This window comes from Gracilinanus agilis, chromosome 1 (genome assembly GCF_016433145.1).
Source record: "Gracilinanus agilis isolate LMUSP501 chromosome 1, AgileGrace, whole genome shotgun sequence".
In the NCBI taxonomy this organism is placed as follows: domain Eukaryota; kingdom Metazoa; phylum Chordata; class Mammalia; order Didelphimorphia; family Didelphidae; genus Gracilinanus; species Gracilinanus agilis.
Window position 1 is genome coordinate 63,227,958 of NC_058130.1, and position 12,543 is coordinate 63,240,500.

Here is a 12,543-nt window from a genome sequence, read left to right on the forward strand (position 1 = left end):
CCTCTCTCTCACTCTCTCTTCCTCTCTCTCTGTCTCTGTCTCTGTTTCTGTCTCTCTCCTTCCTTCTCTCTCCCTCTTTCTCTCTCTGTGTCTCTCCTTCATGTTGCCTGCTTCCTTCCTTCTTTCCTTCTAGTGATTAGGTATATATCCTTAAGCTTGCCTATCCAAACTTCACAGACATATTCCAAGGACCAAACCTGATCCAGTTTCCTCAGTTCTATGCATCTCTAGTAGATACATAGAGAGATATAAGTAGAAGTCTTGGGAAATAGCCACAGTTTGGGGTCATGATGAGAAAGAGGAACTTCTGTCATGGCCAACTGGTGCATATAGACCAACAAGGCCACAGAGTAAGACATTACGCTTCAGGGCACATAAACAAGACCACTGCCCTGATCCAATGACCAGCATCTCTTGTCCATGAGCAGCAGAGTATGGGAAACATCTAAAAGGAGGGAAGTGGGTATGGATTCCCTTCAGGAGCAGCGTTCTTCAACTATTACCAAACTGTTGCACTGCCAACAGAGTCCAAGCTCAGCACCAGCACACTGGATAAACTCAATGAATGAGTGGAGGCAGCCAGATGTATGGAGATCATAACCAGCAATGGGTAGAATCCATCTGCTGGTTCATCTGCCACGTGAATGGACAAGTGCCATTTTCCCCAAACTGAGAAAATTGTGGATTAGTACCTCAGCAGCCAAGGAGGTTAGGGGTGCAAGGAAAACAAGTATGAATCTGCCAAGCCATCATTGGAACCTTACAATTGTAGCCTAGAGGCACTGACTGTCAGCCCAGGAACAGAGGGGCAGCAGGAGAATTGAAACTGATGTAATGTCACAGAAGCCAAGAGGAGAGAAAATTTCAACAAGGAAGGGAATGAATAACAGTGTTAAGAGCTTACCAAGGTCATATGTAAATCTTAAGGAGAAACAGCAAGGAGAACTGTAAGAGGAAGACTACCTGAGGGCCCAACAAAGAATTCTCTTACCTAATTAGAGTTTTCAACTAATTCAGGGAGTCCTCATCCTCTCAACATACTGGCTAACAAAGCTTTTATTGTGCCACAAAATGACAGGCGCTGGGGAAAACAGAAATCAATTATTTACTAATTTAAATAATTAAAAGTGTCTGAGATACTGTTTAATATCCTGTCTGCTCCGAGGAGGTATCCTGCTTACACAGTTAGTTCCTTAAGTTCCCGCAGTAGCAAAGTTGGCCAACCACTGAGGCTTTAAAATGAAGAATCTACTTTGGCAAATTTGGTTTTGGAATAGTTATTGGAGAAAGCTGAAGTAACAACTGTAATGAGGGTATAAGGTGGATCTGTTATGGAGGCTGGTAAAGCTGGAGGCAGTCAGGAAGCTAGTGTGGCTTAATCTCAAGCAGTTTACTGATGGTGCTGGATGTAGGAATGACCAGCACCAAGTGCCTAAGCCAGCCAAGGGATTGACATAATTTCCCTTGGCAAGGACTAAACCCCTTTAAGAAGATTTCCCTTCAGCCTTTAACCTGTCTGAGGAAATAACTCCTACTGGTTGACAGAGAGATTAGACAGGAAGGGAAATGTGGTGCTTCCTGCCTAAAAGTAATGGAGTTACTCTGCCTCCCTCCTAGAATCTTGAAGAGCAGTCCACTTAGATCTAAATTGAAGGTAGGAGTCACTAGTTCATAAGTTAAACTAAGGTTTTATTTGAAAGTTGATTAGGGAAAAGAGATTTGGAGAGTGGGTTAGGAAACCTATGAATCTAGTCTAATCTAGTACTGCCTTCTTGATCTTCAGGATGTTGATGAACTCCTTGCTATGAACTTCACCTGTCCCAAAGGACCAGCCCTGGGACAGAAATAAATGATCTCTTGATGGTAATATAGAGCAACCTCTTGATAGGGTATATCTAATTGATGTTCCTATTGGGTCAGCAAAGTTCTCCTAAACCTGCCTGGTCTAAGTAAACTAATTCCACGATAAACCTCCTTTGACCACCCTGGATCCCTCCGTAAGGGGTAGAAGTGAAGGTGAGAGAAGAAGTAGGGAAAGAACAGAACCCAGCCGGGTCCAACTGGCAGTTGGTACTTGCCCTGTGGCTCATGCCACAGTCAACATTCCAACCAGGGCAACTGACAGGTTGCCCCAAGAAAACATGACAAGATTAATCCTATATTACACAATATTTATAGTCTTTTTTCCCCCAAGAGATTTTAAAAAAAAAGTCTTCCATTGTCTTAAAAAAGAAAAGAAAAAAAATCTTGCCTTCTGTCTTAGAATTAATACTAAGGATCAGTTCTAAAGCAAAAAAGCTATAAAGGCTAGGCAATTGGAGTTAAGTGACTTGCCCAGGGTCACACAACTAGGAAATTCTATCATCTTTTGATCCCTCAACCTTTTAATATCATCTGACCTGTCCATGGAAATTTCTGCTTTCACCCTCTCCTTGCCCATATTCCCCCTCTCATATTTTTTATGTAATTCTCCACTCTGTGACAGTGGTTTCTCTTCCAAACTCATGTACTGGTGTGACAAGTTGTAAAAACAACTAGCTTATCCCAAAACAGCTTTCACCTTATTTGTGGACAGTACACACTATCAGGCACTGCCCTGACTGTCTCTGCTGATAAGCCCATCCCCATTCCCTGACCCACTCTTACTTCCTTCTCTAGTTTATAAATATTTTGTTTGCTGTCTCCCTAATTAGAATGAAAGCTCCTTGAGGAGAAGGCCCATGGTTTTGCTTTTCTTTTTGTCCTTAGCACTTGGCATATAGTTAAGGGCCTCATAAAGGCTTGTGGACTAATTTATCCATCTCTGTAGCACTTAGTGAGAACAGCAACGGCCAAGAGTGCTGATCACTTGATTCTCAACACTGGTTCTTTTGTTAGTGTGTGTGTGTGTGTGTGTGTGTGTGTGTGTGTGTGTGTGTGTGTGTGTGTGTGTGTGTGCTCTTAAAGAAGAAATTAGGGGGCAGCTGGGTAGCTCCATGGATTGAGAGTCAGATCTAGAGACAGGAGGTCCTAGGTTCAAATCTGGCCTCAGACACTTCCCAGCTCTGTGACCCTGGGCAAGTCACTTGCCCCCCATTGCCTAGCCCTTACCACTCTTCTGCCTTGGGACCAATACACAGGATTGACTCCAAGATGGAAGGTAAGGGTTTAAAAAAAAGAACAGTCTGGGGGGTGGTCTAAGGACCCAGGTTCTGATTCCAGCTTTGCTAGGTGGTCTTGGACTAGTCATTTCTACTCTCTAAACCTTTTTCCTAATATGTAAATTAATAGGGCATAATTAGCCAATCCTAACGTCTCTTTTACCTCTAAGATTCTATAAGGAGTAGAAAGCACTGAATTCTCAAGACCTGGATTCATGCTGCTGTTCTGCCGCTCATAAATTGTAATTTGACCAGAAGGCAAGTTACTAAATCTCTCTGAGCCTCAATTTCCTCATCTGTAAAAAGGGGACAATAATAATTGCGCTACCCACCTCACTAAGTTGTTGTGAGAAGCAAATAAGATCATGTATTAAAATCACTTCATAAAGCTTAAAGTGATAAATGTGAAATTAGGATTTTCCAGGAATAACAATAGCTTTCAGTGCCACCCATTCTCTTAGTCAGTCTTCCACTGGCTGACTGCCAGTGGTTTAGGACTGAAACTTGAGGCCATAAAATAAAATCTTGAGTTTGTGGAAGCTAACAGAATCTTACTTTCATCAAGCTCCTTACTTTCCAAGATAGACGTGCAACAACACAATATTTCTAACCAATTCAATGCAATATTAGCAAATTGGCACTAAGGAAAAGTGAATAAACTTCACATAGAGGAGATGATTAGCTGGCTAATTTTCTCATAAACCCTTATATAATCTTTTAAACTTCTTTACTCAATATGTTTTCTCTAGGAAAAAGCAAATGTGGTGATACTATCAATAAATCAAGGCATTCATTTGTTCATTCAGTAAATATTTATTGAGAAGCTCCTCTCTGCAGAGCACAATAAAAGGAGCCACATCGGAGTGAGGAGGAATTGAAGATACAGTTCTAGTCTCTGATAAGTTTATTCATAATCTGGTTGGGGAAGCAAAACATTTTGGAAACAAGAAAATAACAAAACAACAAGTAAGTAAGGGTATGATTATAAAAAATATTGAGCCCAAACAATAGGGGTAATGGTTTGAATGTCAGACCACATCTGAGGTACATTGTTCAGAATTGGGTATAATATTTTAAAGGAGATATTGATAAATTCGAGGGTGTCAAGAAAAGGACAAAAGAGGTGGTGACGGAGCTTGAGAATATAGCATCAATTAAAGAAATTTGGGGTGTTAAGATTTTGGGAGGATGTGATAGTTCCCCATAGGAGTTCTCAGACTGCCAAATAGCCTTTCAAATCCTAGGGGTAAAATAAAAAAACGCTGAGAAGTCTGAAGTCTGAGAAAAACTTTACTTTTTAGGGTATCTTAGAGATCCATAAGTTTGATGTTTCAGTGTATCTCTGCTTGTCCCCTCCTTGGATTGTCTTCTAGACTTTCTATGTATAGAAGACCCTGTCATCTTCTAGAACCCTCTATATTTGGAAATTTCTAGATAGACCCATGGGGTATATTAGAGATCCATAAGGTTGATGTTTAATAGGATATCTCTGCTTGGCCCCTCCTTGGAATGTCTTCTAGAACCCTCTATATTTGGAAATTTCTAGTTAAATCCATGAGGTATCTTAGAGATCCATAAGTTTGATGTTTCATAGGGTGTCTCTGCTTGTCCCCTCCTTGGTATGTCTTCTAGAACCCTCTATATTTGGAAATTTCTAGTTAAATCCATGAGGTATCTTAGAGATCCATAAGTTTGATGTTTCATAGGGTGTCTCTGCTTGTCCCCTCCTTGGTATGTCTTCTAGAACCCTCTATATTTGGAAATTTCTAGTTAAATCCATGAGGTATCTTAGAGATCCATAAGTTTGATGTTTCATAGGGTGTCTCTGCTTGTCCCCTCCTTGGTATGTCTTCTAGAACCCTCTATATTTGGAAATTTCTAGTTAAATCCATGAGGTATCTTAGAGATCCATAAGTTTGATGTTTCATAGGGTGTCTCTGCTTGTCCCCTCCTTGGTATGTCTTCTAGAACCCTCTATATTTGGAAATTTCTAGTTAGATCCATGAGGTATCTTAGAGATCCATAAGTTTGATGTTTCAAAGGGTGTCTCTGCTTGTCCCCTCCTTGGTATGTCTTCTAGACCCTCTATATCTAAAAGACCCTGTCATCTTCTAGAACCCTCTATATTTTGCAATTTCTAGATAGGCCGATGATTAATGGTGATGGACCACTTCCAAGTACCCACTCCCTCCACTTTCTTCTTTTGCTTTTAATATCAGATATGGGAACTAAAAACTGACCTTCTAGAAAAACCATAGGCTTCCATTGCCCTAGTGGGGAAGACGGAACCTAAGTACTCCCATGTTGAAATAGGATGAATGCCATGGATGAATGACAAAAATTTCACAATCCCTGAGTGTTTGAGCTAAAAGGGACCTTAGAGAATTTAGTCATCACTCCTCATTTTACAGATGAAAAAACTGAGTCCAAGAGAGCTTTACTGATTTGCCTAAGGTCACGAAGCCATGCTTCTCATGAGACCATCACTGGTCTCCTTCTTCCTGGCAGTCATTGTACCTTAAGCCTGGAAACTCTATTCTAGCAACTGAGACCCAACATATGGATGTAGTACCTGAGGGCTTCTCTCCCACAAGGAGACCTATATAATTCTTCTAGCTTTGTCTGGAACGGTTGTTTCCTCTGCATGTGGACATTTTGGTTGCTAAAAGGAGCAGAACAAGAACATTTATATAAAGAAAACTGATTTTTTAAAAATCAGCTTGATCATAAACAGCCTCTCAGTAAAACATTAGAGAGAGACAGACTGTTCTAAGGACCTGAAAGAGAACTGCCTCTCAGATAAATGAATTGAGAGGACCTGTTTATAGGCAAAGTAATGATGGGTAACAATGGCTGAAGGACATTGTGTTTGGTTTGTCAGTTCATTTGCATGTGACTGTTTTCAGAGTTCTAAAGATCAAAATGTAGAAATTATAAATCAAAAAACCACTTGGATACTAGACCAAATGGCTTCCCTTCTTTGAGTTGAAATGCCCCCATAATCAAGTCCTACTGTTTTAGCCTGACTGGCTGATCTGTCACTTTTGTGAAATCCTCTAAGCCCTAATGCAGCTAGAACAGACTGGGACCGGCTGTCATGGGGAGGAGGGATTAGCCTTGTTTTGCTTAGCCCCAGAGAACTATAAGCAAAGGGTGGAAGACAGAGAGGCAAATTTAGACTCAATGTCAAGAAAAACTTTCTAACAATTGGAGCTATCCAAAAGTGCCTTGAGAAGAAGTAGGTTAGGAGGATTTCCAAAGGATGCTATCTGACCACTCATTAAGAATGTCGGAAAAGGTCTTTTCAGATAATACTGGACAACCATGATGATCCCTGAGGTCTTTTCCAACTCTGAAATTCTATTAAAAAAAACATGAATGTATAAAACCAGAGACAAGCAATCAGAGTATGGTAGGGTTAATCTTTTCTGACTCTGTTTTGAGGCAAAATTTCAAGCAGAGGAAATAGCTGGCTTGCCAGACTGGAAGAGTAGATTTTCACACTATTTTTAGGCTTAAATTAAATGGAATTTCACAGGCTCTCAGAACTGGCACCCTGTGTTGGTGTAGGGAGAAGGCAATGCCCCATGGAGGAGGTTACCTGGGGGCTCAAGCATAGACAATCATACACCCTTAATCTCTCAGGAAGCATCACTGACAAGACAAGTAAGCAATGTTCATCCTTTCTGATTTGAAACAAAATTACAAGGCATGAGAAAACCTGGGGGTTAGTCCTGGTGGCTCTGATACTTACTGGCAATATGGCCTTAGGCAAATCATTAAATTTGTCTAGTTCCCAGATTTCTCAATGGTAAAATGAGGGGCAATGACTAAGCATATCTAAGGTCCCTTATAGCTCCCATTCTGTGGTTCTGAAGTATTTCCCAAAGGGAATAAGAGCCTCTTAGAAGCATTTGCCAGATTTCTCAGAGATAGCTAGATAGCAAAATGGAGAGGGTGCTAGGCCTGGAGTCTGGAAGACCCAAGTTCAAATCTAGTCTCAGGTACTTACTAGCCATGTGACTCTGGATAAGTCATTTCATCTCTGACTGCCTGTTTCCTCAGCTGTTAAATGGAAATAATAATAGCACCTCTTCCCAGATTTATTATGAGAACAAAGGGAGATATTATTGGTAAAGTACTTTGCAAATCATAGAGCATTATATAGATGCTATTTATAGTAGAGTATAGCATCTATGTAAATATTATTTGTAGTATTCTCTTCACTTGTCATAGTCCCTTATCTCATGAGGAGAGAAGAGGCTAAAATAATGTATTCTTAGCTGATATGAGAATATAAACCAGCCCCATTTTCTTTTCTGATTTAAACTATTTCTCTATGGAATATCCCTTAATAGAAATCATGGAAACAACCTTGAAAAGTTATACATTGATACAGACTGTCTAGATTACGCCCTTTTGTCCAAAGAAAGTGGGATGTGCAGAGAGTGATGGCTATAGTGACTGATGACTATCTATGAGCACAATGCTTTCTTCATAGGAATTCTGCCATATCTATTTAGCCCAAGATTGGTGAGTTTATAAAAGGTTCCGGCTCTCTTTGTCCACCTTGGTATAAAACCTCATAGCCCCTAATATCTGCAGGCCTTCAAGGAGCAGTCAGCTGTCTAGACCAAGATGGTTTCCTGGGATTCTTCAACTTTGATGCCCTTGTTAACTTTGCCTACCCTCACCAGGCCAAAATCTTTTTGATGAATAAGTGTTACGAATGACCCTAATTATAGCACATGCTATAATCCAATAAGCTTTGCCACCACCTTAAATTGTACACAGATTACGGCTCTGCCCTTCTATTCCATGACTTCTCAGAACCAGGCCAACCCATATGTAAAGCAAGTTGCTATTCCCCAAATCACATTACAAAAGGAATGTATTTTATAGGAACAACCCCCTTAATATAATAGCTATCAAAATAAATTATCTGTGGAATATTTTGGGGTTTGAAATAATAACAGGATCTGAATGTGTTGAATGAATTCTAGGCATGTGAGTTTGCCAAGAATTTAAAGGACTGAGGAGTTTGAGGAAATTGGAGCAAAACAAGGAAATTGAAATCTTTTTTTTTAAATCCCCAAAATACTACATATAAATATGTACATATATAATGATTGTAAAAAGGAAATTTAATTAAGCAATCCATTTGGATTCATTTAAGAATCCCTTTAGTTTGATACTTGTAACTATGTGACTTATAGTAATACTATAATCCCAGGCAAGAATCTGTATATGTAACCAGAGTAAGAATGTAGTCCTAGGATAATACCTGAATTACAATTTCAAGTGTATCTATTGTTAGTCATTTTAAATGTATGTTACATTAATTATAAGTAAGTAACTATGTTAATTCTAAGTGTGTTAGTCCATTCTACAACGTATTTTGAGCAAGCTAGCTCATGAAAGGAAGTGACGGAGAACAGAAAGTCATCCAAGGATCACAGGGGTTCAGAGACCTGGTAGGTCCAGAAATGGCCCCAGAGACCAGGAGATCTAGAAGGTCCAAAAATGGTCTCCAAGACCTCTTGGAAACCTTTTATGGAGTGGGAAAGGGGTTGGGGACAGACATGAACCTATAAAAGCTTGTGTGTTTTCCAAGTCAGGGTCTCAGGCTTTGAACTGGGGGAAAACCTGAGGACTTCTGGCCCTGTGATTTCTCTGTCACGATAAAGCCAGATCTTTACCCAGAAGGATCTCCTCACTTCTTATTTTTACATTATACATATAGTACATACCTACATATAGATACATAGAGTGCTACACATATTTTAAGCATATATAATTTCATATTTTATATTTTGGAAGGGAAAATATCACTGAGCAACATTTTCTCCCAGATCTCCTAATTACCACTATATGTGACACAAAGATTCTGCCAAACACAATTCAGTTCAATGTAAGAGATATTTATTAAGTCACTATTATATGCAAGGTGCTGTGGAGGCGCAAGGCAGAAAACAATAAAAATGATAAAATCCTTGCCTTCAAAGAGAGCACTGAGGTATATATGCAGGTAAGAATTACGGAAAGCAAGAAGCTGATGAAGGGAAGAGACATCATGCAAAAAAGGCTCTGGAAATAGTCGAAGAACTCAGGGACTCAGAGAAAGGTAGGTGGAACAGTAGAAAAAGTGCTAGACTGGATTCAGGAAGACTAAATTTTAATTTTACCTCAAATACTTTACCTATTAGCTATTTGGCCCTGGACAAGTAGTTTAACCTCCCAGCCTTAGTTTCCTCCTCTGTAAAATGGGGATACAAATAACATCTGTCTCCTATGATTGATGTGAGGACCAAACAAAATAATAAATATAAAAAGTACTTTGCAAATCTTAAAGCTCTATATAAAGGGCAGCTATTGTTATTGCTACATGGAGAAGTTGATGGTCCACTAGAGCCTTGAAGGATTCTACAAGGTAGAAAGGAAGGAATGCATTCCAGACATAGGGAAAGATGACTTGAGCAAATGAAGACAGGTTTTGCTCAGGGAATAGTCCAGTTTGACTAAAACACTGAATGCTTTTGGACAGGAATAGTACAGAATAGAAGGACCTAGGTGGTACAATGGATAGAGTGCTGGCCCTGGAATCAGGAAAACTCATCTTCCTGAGTTCAAATCCAACTTCAGACATTTGCTTGCTAAGTGACTTTGGGCAAGTCACTTAATTCTGTTTGCCTCAGTTTCCTCCTCATAAAATGAGCTGGAGAAGGAAATGGAAAGCCACTTCAGTATCTTTGCCAAGAAAACCCCACTTGGGGGATATGATTGGGGATGTAGACTAAACTTTCACTCTGATGTAAATATTAATAATATGGAAATAGGTCTTAATCAATGACACATGTAAAACCCAGTGGAACTGCTCATTGGCTACGGGAGGAGGTTGGGAGGAGGGGAGGGAAAGAACATGAATTACGTTACCATGGAAAAATATTCTAAATCATTTAATTAAATAAAACTTTTCAAAAAAAAAAAAGAACCCCCCCATGGGGCCATGGATAATTAGACATGACTGAAATGACTGAACAATATAGAATAGAGTTAGAAGTTAGGTTGGAATCAGAGTATGAACAACCTTAAATGTCAGGTGAATTGATTTTTTATTTCATTTTATGGGCAATTGGAAGTCACTGAAAAGGGTAATACCAATGTCAGAATTCCAAAATAGTAAGATTATTTTGTCAGCTGTATAAAGAGTGAACTGGAAAAAGAAGAAGGGAGAGTGAGAAGTGAAATTCAGTAGAATGAAAATGCCTTGAGGACAGTAGCTTCTACTTCATTTTTCTCTTTGCATCCTCAGAGCACCTGATCTTATCTCTGGTATATCATAAGAGCTCAATAAATGCTGATTGAATTGAATCAAATTGAGAGTGAATTATTACCAACAATCTCGGCAAAGGGTCATGAAGACCCTAACCAGTGTGGGAGCTGAGTAAGGGGAGAAGTAGGGAGAGAGACAAGACTCTATAGAAAGATTTACTGGAACCTGGCAAGTGACTGGATGTGCTGACAGTGAGGGCGAGGAAAAATCAAAGATGGCGCCATACTTTCTACTCAGAGTGATGGGGAAGGTGATGGGGCCATCAACAAGAATGGGGAAAAATGGGAGGCAAGGGGATAGGTTTGGCAAGAGGGGTAGAGGGAGATGGTAGCTGGGTTCTGCAAAATATCAATTAACAGTTCACTTTAGGTAAGCTCCATAAAGCTGTAGTTTTGTTGTTATTTTTTTAAGTCTCTGAGGTATCATATGGGAGCTTCAGTGGCTGCTTGAGCTGCTATTTTTAGTCAGCCCTGCATGGGGCTGAGCTAGCCACCAGGTGCTGAAGCTAGCAGACCAACTGCTGCTCCAAGGGACATTTTTAGCAGGGCCAGTCATGAAGCACACACACACACACACACACACACACACACACACACACACACACACATGCTAGTGCAGTGAGAGTTTATGTAACATGTAATAAATCCTTTCCCTAACATTTTACATTTTGGAAGAGCAAATTTCTCTACATAGGCATTCCCCAGCTTATAGACGAGGTCACATTCCAAGCATTCATCTGGATGTCAGCTGTTAGGAGCTCGGGATTTATTTTCTCATAGAAAACAGCACCAAATTATCCAAGAGGCAAGGCAGACGGATGCCATGGGGGCTCCGGCACCTAGTGGGCCTCAAGAAGCATTTAAGCTGCCTCCCTGCCCATTTTGCCTCTTCTATCTCCTGGTTTCCCAAAATGAGAGCATGGGAACCAGAGATTTATAGTTTGTTTTTTATTGGGGGGTTTTGGTAACTGGAAAGAATTCTAGAAATCCTCTAGTCCAGGATTCTCATTTTATGGATAAGGACACTGAGGCCCACACAGATGGCCAATTCAGAAAGTCTCAGGCAGCCTGTGGCCCAGGGAGGACCAGGCTTGGAACAAAGACTTGAAGGCAAATCTAGCCTCACGACTCTTACTAGCTGGGTGACTCTGGGCAGTTACTTAACCACTATTTGCCTCTGTTTCCACAACTGTAAAATGCAATTAATAATAGAACCTACCTCCTGGGTTGTAGTGAGAATCAAAAGAGACACTATTTGTACCTGGCACACAGTATCCACTACATAAATGCTTCCACCTCAGCCCTCAATCCAGCCTGGAGCCAGGAACCCAGACCTACTTATTGAGTGCCAGGCGAGAGATTGAGGAGTCTGTGAAGAAGGGTTAGGGAGGGGATATGAGCCCTTCCAATATTCAAAAGGACCAGGTCTAAAAGAAAAGACGGGGCAGTAAAGTGGTCAGAGAAATGTCCCATTTCTTTGTTTCCAGCGAGATAGTTTGGGTTAATGGGAAACAGAGAGGATTCCCCATCCCTATAATCTTGCCAGCTATTTATTCGAGATTAAAAGAATAAGGATCCAACGAGGGGTTAACCCTTCCTTGATGAACCAACTTGAAGTCCTCACATTAGACTAGAATGGTGGGATATATAATACAGAACAAATCTGTATTATAACTTAATTTTATAAGTTAATTATAGTTATATATATTATATAAATTAATTATGAGTTATAATTAATTTAAATATATAATATATAATTAAATATAAAAAATTATAGTCCTAAAGTTTGGGGCTTGAAGGGGAAGGAGAGGAGACAAGGTTCAATGTCCATGTAAGCCCAAATCTCTATCCTAAAACACTTCCCAGAACACCTTCCAGTCCCCCTAGAGCAGAGAAGCAGCTGATTATGACCTGTAATCAGACCCAGAGTCCTCCTTCTCTTTGCCTTTGTTCCACAACAGCCAGGAAGAACAGAAAATCTCCCCATTCCAGTCCATCCTCTACTCAGCTGCCAGAGTGATTTTGTCTAAAATGAAAGTCTGATGATGCCATTCTACCGTTCAGCAATGGC